General features: G+C 42.0%; 1 protein-coding gene and 1 non-coding gene across 2 annotated transcripts in view; both read right to left on the bottom strand.

The window, feature by feature from the left end:
• Positions 1-13,640, bottom strand: part of LOC126281296 (rap guanine nucleotide exchange factor 6-like) — a 758,425-nt gene that overhangs the window by 504,570 nt on the left and 240,215 nt on the right. The window lies entirely within an intron of this gene.
• Positions 641-744, bottom strand: LOC126286509 (U6 spliceosomal RNA). Its single transcript, XR_007551702.1, has one exon. It is a non-coding gene; the product is annotated as a U6 spliceosomal RNA (small nuclear RNA).

Genomic DNA, 13,640 nt, shown 5'->3' with positions numbered 1-13,640 from the left:
TCTCTTGACACTGTGGATATCTGAGTATTGAATTCCCCAACGATTTATGGAATGGAGTGTCCAATGCGTCTAGCTCTCCGCGTTAAAAGTCTTAATTGCCACAATCAAGTCGCAAACCTTCTCATATGAATCACCGGAGTGCGAATAACATCTCCGCCAATGAACTATCCTGTAACTTGTGTATGCGATACTACCGCCCTCTGTATATGTCATATCGCTATCCCATGACGTTTGTTTATTTCAGTGCAATTCCTGTTGGATGCCATTCCAAAGTGATGTAGTGTCTAACCCAGTATGGTCTTGCTGTGGTGATGCAGTGGACATACTTCTCGTGAATGTTTTTGGGGGGAGAGGGAACGTTCGTAACGTTTCTCAAGAAGTTCTCTCTGTAGCCAATGATGAAACTAATGTGTAAACCGCATCCTCCTCACTTTAAGAAAGAGTGTATCTGAAAGGAAAAGTTCATCCGTGCGTGAGATAGCGTCACTTTTCGAGCATTCTGGATACCACGGCACGACAGATTAAGAGTCAACAGATATTTGGATGTAGTGCCGCGTTGGAGGCGTTGATCTGTTCTCTCACTTTATTGCAGAGGGCAGCGAACCCTCTGACCGAACACGCTGAGCTACTGTGCCGGCTATTATATTTGGGACGCCTCACGATTTTCCGTGTCATCCTTGCGCAGGGGCCATGCTAATCTCTGTACCGTTGCAATTTTAGTATATGTTCTGCCGAAGGCAGTGCAGCCCGTAGACCACGAGCTGCGGATCGTCTGCTGTGGTTCACCGTTTTGAAGCAGAGTCGCCGATTCAGCCCGCTAAGTTTTCAGAGTAGACGCGGCGCGCCAGAATTAGCTGGACAGCCGTATGCTCGTGGGCACACGTCAGGGCCCGTTCTGTCCACGGGTTTCATCCGTAAACTGAGCGCCGCGCAGCGCCACACGTAAACCGGGCGCTTGTTAACTGCTGGACGCCGGCGGCTCAGGCAGCCGAAACCCGGAGCCCGCGTATACTAGCAGCCAGTGTCGACGCGCCTCGCCGGCTCTGCGTGTCAACACCCACCTCCCACGTCACGTCGGGGTCCGCCGGCTAAACACACGAGCCTCGAGATCTCTCGCAGCGATTATTATTCGGTTACACTACTACACCCCCCCCCCCCCCTCCTACAAACACCGTTCGGCATCCACAGCCGGATAAAGCCGCCTCCACACTTTGCTAAGCATTATACGCTACAGCTAGAGGCAGTCAACACGTGCATGAAGTTCGCTCGTTGCTCGTAACCTTGCCAGTTGCTCCGGAGTCGGCAGAGGAACTCGTGGGTCGAATATACGAGGGTCACTGCAAAATAAATGCACACTGTTTTTAAATCCATTTTTTTTTTGTGTTTGAAGGTTCTGCAGTGTGTAATACATCCTTTAGGAACAATATTTTCATTTCTTCACATAATTTCCATCCCTGTCAACTGCCTTATGCCATCTTGGAACCAGTGCCTGTATACCCGCACGGTAAAATTCTGGACCAGCTTCTTGCAGCCACTGTTTGGCAGCCTGCACAAGGGAGTCATCATCTTCAAACCTTGTTCCACGAAGAGTGTCTTTCAGTTTCCCAAAGATATGATAGTCACATGGAGCCAGGTCAGGACTGTAAGGCGGGTGTTACAGTGTTGTCCATCCGAGTTTTATGATTAACATATGGCCGTGCATTGTCGTGCAACAGTAAAACATCCTGCTTTTGCCGATGTGGTCGAACACGGCTCAGTCGAACTTGAAGTGCCCTCAGTGTCGTCACATATGCATCAGAATTTATGGTGGTTCCACTTGGCATGATGTCCACAAGCAAGAGTCCTCCGGAATCTAAGAACACCGTAGCCCTAAGTTTTCCAGCAGAAGGTGTGGCTTTGAATTTTTTTTTCTTGGGTGAATTTGCATGAAGCCACTCCATTAATTGCCTCTTCGTCTCTGGTGAAAAATGATGGAGCCATGTTTCATCACCTGTCACAATTCTTCCAAGAAATTCATCTCCACCATTCTCGTACTGTTTCAAAAGTTCGCTGCATACCGTTTTTCTTGTTTCTTTGTGACCCACTGTCAACATCCTGGGAACCCAACTGGCACAAATCTTTAACGCCAACACTTTCAGTGTTCTGTGAACTTTTCCTTCCCCTATCTCAATGTACCGTGAGAATTTCTTGACTGTGATGCGTCTGTCAGCAGTCACCAATTCGTTAACTCTCTGCACATTGTCTGGAGTGTATCCAGTACGAAGCCTGCCGCTGCGAGGACAATCCTCAATATTGCCGTGCCCGCTTTCATAAAGTAACCTGCTTGCCCACCGGCTAACTGTACTGCGATCGACAGCAGCATCTCCATACACCTTTTTCAACCTCTTGTGGGTGTTTCCCAGTGTCTCGTTTTCACAGCACAGGAATTCCGTGACAGCACGTTGCTTCTGACGAACGTGAAGTGTAGCAGCCATCTTCAGGACATGCTGTGACGGTGCCACTCACGGGAACACGTTGAACTAACTTTGAAAACAAGCGGGAAGGATGTATCTACATACTTTAAGACTTTCACACATGCAGAATGAAAACTATTTTTACAAAAATAGTGTGCATTTCTTTTGGAAGGACCCTCGTAAAAACTCAACAGCGAGGCGTCTTCGTAGTACATGCAGCGGAATGTTAAATACGTCATTTTACTCATTATTTCAATCTTTGAGTTTTCTTGCCCAATTACATACGAGTATCTGTATCTTCACAGCCCAACGAACTATTATCACTAGGAAACCTTAACTTTATTAACACTCCGAAAGTGTCTTTGAAGCTCAGAGGCGAGAGGGACCAATTTATCATTGCCTTAATTTAGATCCTCTAATAGCAAGTAATGTGCGTATTTTTTTCAGTCTGTCTTGACTACTTCACGCTTGGCCGTTGCTTTGTGTTACTCACAGTACAGGAAGTTACACACTTATTTTATTTTCCTGTAAGTCAGGAACATTGACTTTTATGTAAAACAGATTGTATTGAGCACCAAAACGAAGCAGTCATTAGAAAATACCCAGATGAAACTAATTATTTGAATTAATTCATGTAGTAGCCTGACTTACCGAGAAATGCACTCATTATTAAATGCTGTAAAAGTTGAAGTTTTTTTTCGTGGGAAGTTGAAATACAGCTTCACCGGCGGCTCACGGCTTAACTGTCTTGGTGCATAGTAAAACTATTCCATTCGACAATGATGTCATTCCAAAAGCACCACTGGAGAGCACGTGGAAGGTGTCGCGGTGGGACTAAGTATGAATGTAACAAAAAATCTACCAAACATTCATGTGCTACTGTGTCTCTCCTGTTGAATTAGATATTATGGATTTGGTACCTCTTGGAAATGGACTTCTCAGTTATGGTGGACTGTTACGGTTGTTACTGACAAACGCGCCTGACTAAGAATGATCATGCAATTGGTATCAAACGTCACAGCTACTTTACTGAAGGTTATATACAGAGAAAGGCACCCCTCTTCCACTTCAAGAACCAAGCACTCCAACTCAAAGGTACACGGAGGAAAATAGCGAAACGTCAGAGCAAAGGGAGGGAATGACTTAAGACGTTCGACAGCCGTCTCACAGACATATTACACATTTACGAAGCTTACTTTTTGGAACTCCAGTTACCTGAAGTACTCTGAGGCAATTTAATTCTGTTTATTGCTTTTGTTTTCCAAACTTTCACCTTCAAGTTCTCTCAATAAATACAGTGTACTGTGCAGTCTCCTTTGTGGTGAGTTCGTAACACTGTTGAAGTCTTGAGAATAATTTCAGATTTGCTTTGTCATGACCTGTACCAAGTTCTTGGATTCGTTCACTGCAGGTTCGACGAATTTTTTTTGTATGCAGAAAACTTCAATAACTGGTGTGGCATTCTAATTTGGTTCTGCCGCTCACCTGTCTCTCAGTTTCGTCCGATGTCTGCTCTCTTACACTAGTTATCAAATACCTCGGGATGCAATTTTGCAGAGGAAATACTTCCTAAGTCTCGTCAGATAGTCGGAACTGTTTTACATGATTGTTAAATTTAGTTGCTGTATTGCTACTTCTTGCTTTTAATATTTTACTCTAAAGGTGACTTTATTTATATAAAATTTCGAGAATATTAAAGGAAGCTGTACTACTGACTTGACAACGTACATTGCACTTACGAAACAGACCTGCAGTAGCGGATTACTGCATGATGTTAATTTCTTCATTTGCAGATACTTATAATTACACTGTGCATTATCGCACTTTGTTATTGTTCACGTTATTTTTGCTTTTTCCATTAATAACCTCTTCACACGAGAACTAGTCGAAAAATTGATTTCGTGGTTTTGCAAATTTCAAAAAACAGTTCTAATTATACTGGAGAACAGGGGTTTGTATCTCTAAGAACGAACGAACGTATCAAGTCCTTAAAAGACAGACACATGGGACGAACGTTCAAACACCGCCACTTTTGTGTTTCTTTATAATTAACCCTACACTGCCTTTCTTAGCGTAACTGCTGCCCGCCCTCAAAAGCAGGTCAGCCAGGAAGTCTTGACCACAGAGCGTGTAATTAGCAGGAGGGTACAGGATGGAGGTGTGTGGAAAATTACAGGCTGGTGACCGCAGCCACTGTCCATAGTGATTGCGCCACTTTTGACGACGTAAGGCCACTGATCCGCCTTCGCACCTACGTCGAGCACCTTTCTGATCTGACAGCCGATATTTTGACTTAATTTTTTTATGGAAATGGGCAGGGCAACCCACGGATCCTAACTTGCTGAGTGCTTGGTGTCTGTCAGCTGCACACCGAGCAAGCAGTGAAGGAAACAAAAAGAAATTTGGAGTAGGAGTAGGAGTTCAAGGAGAATCAATAGAAACCTCGAGGTTTGCCGATGACATTGTAATTCTATCAGATACAACAAATACTTGGAAAAGATGAAAAACAAAAGCAAGACTGATCAGGTGAAGCTGAGTTAGATTAAGAAACGAGACACTTTAAGTAGTAGATAGGTTTTGCTATCTGGGCAGCAAAGTAACTGATGGCTGCCTTAGCAGATAGCAAGACCGGCAAAAAATGAAAAGAGCCTTTCACATCTTACACCCTCCACCCCCCCTCACCTTCTCCTGTAACTCCGTCACACTGCAACACACTTACGTCCCACTCACAATGCTTTCTCCCTCCCCTACACCGAGAAGAAAAAAATTCCTCCAGCACTATTCCTTCTCTATTCACACACAGTATATAAATACACAAACGTAATTAAAGGCACTTACACACACAGAATAATCTAATTAAAAAAAGAAGTTGTAGGTCAAAGACAAAGTAGTAGAAAGGTTGTGTTGGCAACGCTTCAAAATACAAACCACAACACATACTTAGAAGTACAAAAACTAACAGAACACAGTTGTGTGCATAAAAGTGTGTTGTGAAAAAACATACGAAATGCGTAGTGCTGCAGTACAACTAAAAATTAAACCAAAATTATCAGTGTCTAACGCAGGAAAACAAAAATGTGCTAGCAGGTGACATTTCCCTATGTAACCGAGGAATCAAGCAAAAATCACCGTAAGTACAAATTAACATATTGTTAACGAACTTTTTTGATCTAAAATCAAATCAAAATGTAAAAACTTAATTGCAGACCACTGATGATCCTTTACCTCAATAAAGCGAAACGCATCGGGTGAAGAAAATACACATTTTTGTGGTTGATATGACAGAACAAAAATATCTTAAGTAATGACGCTTCCCGGGATGGAGTGGCATGGGGAGCTGCAACAAACCAGTCTTCGGGCGGGACACCGCAAAAACACTGCGTGGGATGCACCATATAACCCATTAAATGACAAAACTGTTTCCATTAGAACAATGAGATGTCAGTATGTAGTTTTTGGGAATAGCGATGAAGAAACCTGCTCAATTTGTTACGCATTTTTGTGTCTACCAACAAGTATGGGGTGGGAAATAGACCAACGAGAAAAACCATTATACATGGTAAATCCAGTTGTTTCCCCAGTGGTGTGCATATTTACCAGTGTAATTATTGCAGCAAGTTATGAATAAATTGTGTGCGCATTTTGTTATGTAACTTACAATGTCGACAATTTTATCTACGGGCAGTGTGGAGAGTTAAATATGTGAAACTGTTTTGGGTTGACTGGCACTGTTTGAATAGAAATTTCTTACCTCCTAAGTGCTTTCCGGAATCGGACAGGCCTTGAGTCGTACTTTGACTGCTCAGTTGGTAGAGCACTTGCCCGCAAACGACTGTATTAGCTTTGACTCCCGGTCGGGACAGTGTTTTAACCTCCCAATAAGTTTCAACCCTGAAATATTAGGTTACGAATTCTGAACAAACACTGAATAACTATGCTCTAAGCATCGCCACAATAAGTTTAAGAACAGGCTGTCATACATCAGGAGCTCACTGCGATAAATCCTTTTCGGGCAAGTCTCTATTGGTCCGTCAAGGATAGGGGACATCGGCTGGGAAAGTAAATGTCAATGAAGTTCACCAACGGACGCGTATTTTAGATGTTTGATTTTGAAGACTACCAGTTTCAGCATTTGAAGATGGCATAATGAAATGCTGAAACTGGTAGCCTTCGAAATAATCTAAACGAACATCTTAAGTTGGTGAATTTCGTTGACATTGGCAGATTTTCAGTTAATGTTGAATGATACAGCTATTTTCACCTCCGGCAAATAGATGCCAACGCATGAAATTCTTTCGAGGAGAAGCGACGGTAAGCCGGCACGGAAGTGCACCGACCAGGTAAGTGCATCGACCACGAGTCAATTACGGTCGCGGAGCTTCCTGCAGCAGTAACAGCCCACGTGCCTGTGGCGTCCATCCTGTAATTAATTACTGAGCGCGTGTCACACTGCACTGGGCGATGTTCTACCTGCCGAGCCGGAGGTTGGGGCTTATCAGCGCTTTGGAGTGACGTCCTGTATTCCGGAGCACACAATTTGCAGGGGAAGTTTGTAGTCGGGATTATGTTGTGGAAGGCCATCTGGTGCAGGGAGTAGGTAGGTGCAGGGAGTAGGTAGGTGCAGGGGGGTCAGCCCCTGTAACTGTCACGAAGAGCAAGCCAACACCGTTTTCCGACAGATGTAGCAACAATCATGATTTAGTTCGTCCAACATTCGACTGACAACTTATAAGTAACTCCTTTGGATCAACGAAATGAAACTGCGGTTGTTTAGGAAGTCACTATGGTGTTAGTCAAAGACCTTCTGACCTGAAATTTGGGAAGGAAGCGTTAAATGAAGAGGAAACGGGAGACTTCATCCTAGGGTCAGAAGATGTCAGGATTTGCAGGAATTGCAGGAATTTAAAAATAACTAAGAGCGTAGTGTAGACAATATTCCAGCAGAAATTTAAACGTCTCTGTATAAGCCCATTCATGAGTTTTTTTACTAAGTTTAATCAGTTATCGTGGCTTCAGCACTTAGATTTTCGTTTCATTTACTAAATCATGTAGGGGAGAGAGTGAGCAGCTAGGTGTGCTTTCGTCAGCCACAATTTAAGAGACGCGGAGAAACGGGCTAACCCTCAAACGTGGAAACTTGGAGTCAAGTGTTGCCAACTGTTGCTGGGTACGGGAACTATCAGATGTGTCTTTTCGTAGTTCCTGTAGCCAGCAACAGATGGCAAACTTATCTCCAAGATTTTACATTTGAGGTTCTGTCCGTTTTTCGCTCATGTCTTTCATTCATTAATTTGTACGTCCAAGTCTGCTTAGGAACTCGCACTCTCACAAAATAATATTCTTTCTTTCCTATTCCTTCCCTCTTTGAATGACACATTCGGTGAATGAGTGTGCATTGTGCTTCTCAAGTGTTGGCTTTTGTCTCAGTCCCGTCTGCTGGCAGAGCAGTCTACCCGACTTCGGGGTCGCCTTACGATCAGGCAGAGAGGTTTGCGTTCCTATGGTCTGGATGCCATTGTTGTAGGCTGGTAATGTGCAAGAAGCGGTCCCTCTATTTCCGCTATCTGAAAGGACCCCGATTCGAGTGGGAGCTGGAAACTTTACTGGTCGGCTGCAGCTCGGATTGTGGAAATGGTAAGAACTCGTCTACTAGTTTTGGTATGCTGTTGAGATTGAGCAAGTTCCATAGTAGTTGAAGCTCTTCTCTCCTTTCTTGTGCAGCTCTACGCTTTCATTGGCGTGTTGCTTAGGTCATTTAGGATTTCCTATTCCATTTTTGTAGCTAGTTTGCTGTGTTGGGCTCCACAGTGTGGAAGTTTGGTGGACAAACGATGCTTGCTCTGGTTTAGAACTCTTTCTGTAGCGTGAACGCGGGTGTTTCTGATGTCATAATTTCTTCCTTTTCGTGATTTTCATTTTTATTCTATAACTTTATATCATGTGTGTATCTTTGTAAGTTCCACGTGTTCGCTTATGAATTGCATTGCCTTCAACCACCAGGTTCTGTTCACTTCCGCTATTATCCTTCTGTGTGAAAATCTTGAACTTGTTATATAAATTTGAAGGTGTTACGCAGAGTTCCTTTGTATAATGTGGACCGCGTGCTTGGTAAACGGATGAGCTTTCAGCGTCTCATTCTCTGCCGTTGAGACTGCTTCAGTGCATTCGCGAGTATAGCCTATTATTTTTTATTTGTGTCCTTTTTAATCAATTACAATTTCCGCGTTCTTTCCTCGTGCGACGTCTGTAGCTCTGCAACCGATATGGCTAGTGCATGCTTAAGATGTATTTCTATATAATGTGTTTATTTACGTTTTTGAATTCTTGTCGGTAGTGTTCACGTTTTGTAAACGTGGAGTTTTCGCGTATTTTGGCATGCCAACCTGTTCGACCACGCACTTGCTTTGTGGTCCGTTCTCTTGAACCCTGCACTGCGGTCCGTTTGAATCAATATTCTAATCCAAATTCTATCTGACGCTATGCCTTCTTATTCAGACTTAATCTGTGAATTTTGGATGTGCCATTACTGATGCGTCTGGCAATGGGAGCGTGTCTTCTTTCCGTATTGTATGTGCGTATTTTGTAGGTTGAGTTGTTCTTTTTTCCACATCTGTTGCCCTAGTTCGAATGTCGAAGGACGTGCGTAGTCTTATTGATTCCGCCATCCCAATTTTGTCAACCTTATTTTGCCAAATACTTATTGTCCACAAGCCGTAAGTTTCGATAGTGTTTGTTAATTCTGTTACTGTATAACGAAGCAGGCACCACAATGTTGTATGTAAATGTTCTTGCGTCTCGTGAATTTATTCCAGAAATAAAGTGTTCAGTCCACAATGAGATGAATTTCAGTTGTAGTATTAGTAATACCTCCACTTTTGCTGAGTTACGTGTGTATAATTTACGACTGTTTCCATGCGCAGGTTTTTATCGTATGGAATAAACTTTACTAATCCAGCCCCACTGAAATTCGTTATTTTTTCCCACAGATACCCTTCAAAATTTTGAAGGGATTGAAAGAAACAGGCGGCAAGGAGTTTTTGACCTCTCTTTGCAATTACATCGACGAAGGGGAATGGCCGAAAGATTTTATTGCTACCCATTCCGAGAAAGAGTATGAATACTAAAGAAATACGTTACGATCAGCCTAATGTTGGAGGCAGCAAAATTTGTTCAGAGTTCTGAATAGAGGAACGCAATACGTAACGCTGCAAGCAGCTCTTTAATAGAAGCAATGTGGCAAAGGGGCAAGACGCTGGCGTGCTTCTAAAAACTATTGGCGAAATAAACGAAGAAAGTGCAAAGACGGATTTGGAGGACAGAGGGGTCACGCAGGGTTGTTGTCTCTCGTCGATCCTTTTTAACATTTGTTTGGATGGAATAGTGAAAGTTGTTTGGATGGGAAAGAGTCAGGATAGGGTGGACAGAAAATAGAATGAGCAATATTCGCAGATGACTCGGTGATTCTTGCAGGAAATTAAGAAGACATTGATTTAAATTGCTAAATGACCTGAATGAAAACTGTAGCACACGGTATGAAAATAAAGAGAACGAAAAGCATGGTTAAAGACTCAAAGGGAATAAGAATAAAGGTTAAAGTCGGGATCAGGAACTACAGTACGGGTGAGAGCATTCAGGTATTTCCGAAATTTTATTATGGAAGATATTCATTTTGAGCAGGACATGTACGTAAGAATGCCGAACGAGGCATGCCAACAGGAAAGCCTCTTAGTGGTTTGAACACGGCGTTAAGGAACAGACTCGTGGAATTCCCGATGTGGAGCGTTACCTAGTATGGAGCAGAAATATGGACACTGAGAAAGCGGGACGAGAGCAGAATTTTAGCTTTTAAAATGTGGATATGGCTCAGAATGGACAAGATCCGCTGGATTCAACGTCAGGAATGCGGGCCTGCTGAGTAGAGGGCGGTATAACAGACCCGGAAAGGTAATTTGGCGTATTAGATTTGGAGGCAGTATCTTCGGAACGATTATACATAAAAAAATTCCTCATATAAAAGTTAATCACATGCTAACAGTCTTGGAAACTACGTAATCGAATTTTGTAGTAATTTGAAATTTTGCAAAATATCCCACCACCATTAATTGACTTTGAAAAATGAAATTTTTTCTTATAACATGAACTAAAGGGGCTTTTAATATACATACATCGGTGCGTAATAAAGCTAGTTTCTTAAATCTAATTTTTGGAAAATTACATTGTACACAATATACCATGAACAGCAATGAATTGAAGTAACCGAATATATTTTATTACACTATTATTTTAGATCTTAAATTTTTATTTTACGTTTTGCATTCTTTTTGTAGTTTACCGTTTCACATACCAATATTTTGTTAAGTGAAAATTACAGGCATCCCACTAGTACAAAGTCACTACAATAATAATGATAAATCCTCAAAAATAACCGTTTCTTGCAGCGTGCATATAAAATGAACGGAACTTCGCACAATATACAAGACACCGAACACAATACAAAACAAAATTCAGCGGGATTTCGAGTTGACGCCGGTCACCCTCGTAGCTATTTTGAGTTGTACCGGGCATATTTCAGTATATTGGGAAGGTGTGGCAAAAACAATCGAATATGTACTAGTGACTGCAGCCTGATTAAATGTTTCTCAAGTGGAGACTTACATCATAATGATTCAAAACCACGTACATAAGAAAATAATCTCACGAAGTTCCTCCAACATCGAAAGCCCTATACATCTCACGGATGTACATATACCGTCGAGCCCTTTGGGATCACCAGATACCAAGTTCCTTGCCCTGAAGTACGATGCTCTATTAGGTTCTTTTACACTGATAGCACTGGCAATAATAAGCATACCTAGCCAATACCTTTTGATATGGTCAGACTTTTCGTTACCAGGTTTCGATGGTGCCGAGTGTATTTGATGCTTCGGAAGATATTCTCGAGTTCCCGGTCCAAATTAACCATTACTTTCGTTTAGAATTGAAGAAACCGTTCTGATCACCATTCCCCAAAGAAAAATAATTTTTTCATCTGGCGATTCCAAAGGACTTGACGGCGCATGTATAATTGTGGTACCTACACGGCTTTCGATGTTGGAACAAACTTGAGTTTTGATTTTGATGTGGGTCCCCACTTCAGAAGCAATATAATTAGGCTGCGGTCACTATTACGTAATTATTTTCGCCAAGGCTTACCGATGTACTGAAATATACACAGTACAGCTCTTTAGTTACAGAGAATCACCCGCGGTAATTTGAAATTCTGTTGAATTTTGTTTTATACTGTGCGCTCCGTCGTGTGCATTATGTGAAGAAATTTCGTACATTTTGTGTGCATGGTGTAAGAGAAAGTTATGTTTTGAGGATTTATCATTATTATAATGATTTGTTATCTTATTAAAGAGTTACTTATTGTTTTCAATTAACAAAATACACGTATGTGGAACTGTAAACTGAAAACGAATGTAAAACTTTAAACTTAAACATAAAGCAAATAAGTAAAACAAATAGCTAGACTAATAATGATTGAGATATTTTAATTAGGTATGATGAAAATACTGATAGCACACACTGTACAAAGTATGTTCCAAAAATGGGATTTCAGAAACCAGCTTTATTACACATAGACATATGTGGCTTGAAAGTGGCTTTAACTGTGGCGGGTTGTTTTGCAAAATTTGAGATTTCAAAATTCAACCGTACTGTTTTCAAGAACGTTAATTACATATAAGCTTTTATATGAGAAACATTTTTATATATGTAACTGTTTTGAAGATATTCCCTCCAAACATGCCGAAATAGCTTTCGGGGTGTGCGTTACCGCTTGAAAGTTGAAGTGGGCACAAACAAAAATATACGTATTGCGTTATTTTGCTCCCTCTACTCACCCGCCAAATTGCATAAAGATCAGTTACTGACATTTGGGAATATTCCCTTGTGAGCTGAGTAGGAGAATGTTGCTGTGAGTTATTTAACATATTTGGAGCAGAGAAGGCACAATCACTGTACATTGCCAATTCTACAGTAAACTAAAGCCGACGACAATTTATTCAGCAACAGAAAGTCTTCTTCTCCCATTAATTCTGCGATAGCCTGAAGAGAACTTTTTCGTAGGTGAAGAGATGGTAAATAATTATGACTGAAGGTTACAGAAAAAATAAATAAATGAACAGTGAAAACTCTGAACACAGTCAACACGCGACGAAGTTTTGGACATACTCCCATTGCATTTGACTGCTTATTAGTATAGCTATAGCACTGAAGAGGGACGTGATAATACGCAGTAAAACTACAAAAAAATGTAATTAGCAGTATTGAGGTAAAGTATGTTACTAAATGCTTGTTCACTCGTGATCTGACGAAGTCACCATTTGAAATATATGTTCTCATGAAACTGCTTTGCTGTCTGTGGGTCGGTGTGACCTGTGAATTTTTTCTTTCAGAGAAGGAACAGCAGATACGAATGAATGTTAACAGAGCTACAAAACAGACACAAATAGCACCACGCGGTATTAATGAAGCGGAACAGTGTCAGCTTACCCCGACCTGTCGGTGCGGCTGTGAAGTCATGCGAGTCTTCTGTAATAATAAACAACGGCCTTTATCCATAAGTCGCGATTTTATTAAAATGCAGGATACATTTCGAGCGCTGGAGCCTTATCTTCAGGTGCTTTGACAGTCTACAACTTTACAGTTCGTTTAGTTAAGTGATGTTGACTGTCAAAGCACCTGAAGATGAGCCCCCAGGGTTCGAAATGCACCCTGCATTTTCATAAAATAACGACTGGTGGATGAAGGCCGTTATTAAATATTACGGAAGTAGTACAGTTACGGAAGAAACACTGCAGACAATGGGTAAAATTAAGTAGTGTCTCCATAACTTATTTTCTCCCCAAATTCATTTCACTGCTTAATTGAGCTGAGTGCATGACGTGGAGAGTGAGTAGAGATGAGCGCGCCAGTAGCGGTCTGCCGGAAGCAGCAGCTGCGTGGTGAGTAGGGACCGGTTTGCGGCGCCTCCGGTTACCTCCCTCTACCTGTGTCTCTTCTGGCCGGCAGGTGCCGCCAACCTACACACCTGCCGGCCTCCCTTTACTTCCTAACACGATGACACTACACTGCATCAAGTTTATCGTTCTATCGTGTGCGCATCTTAGAGCAGGCACGGGGCAACTGTGGTAACCTGTGACC

Source organism: Schistocerca gregaria, chromosome 1, assembly GCF_023897955.1.
Source record: "Schistocerca gregaria isolate iqSchGreg1 chromosome 1, iqSchGreg1.2, whole genome shotgun sequence".
NCBI classification, from domain to species: Eukaryota; Metazoa; Arthropoda; class Insecta; order Orthoptera; family Acrididae; genus Schistocerca; species Schistocerca gregaria.
The sequence above is the reverse complement of the archived record's forward strand: the minus strand, read 5'-3'. Positions and strand labels throughout refer to the sequence as shown.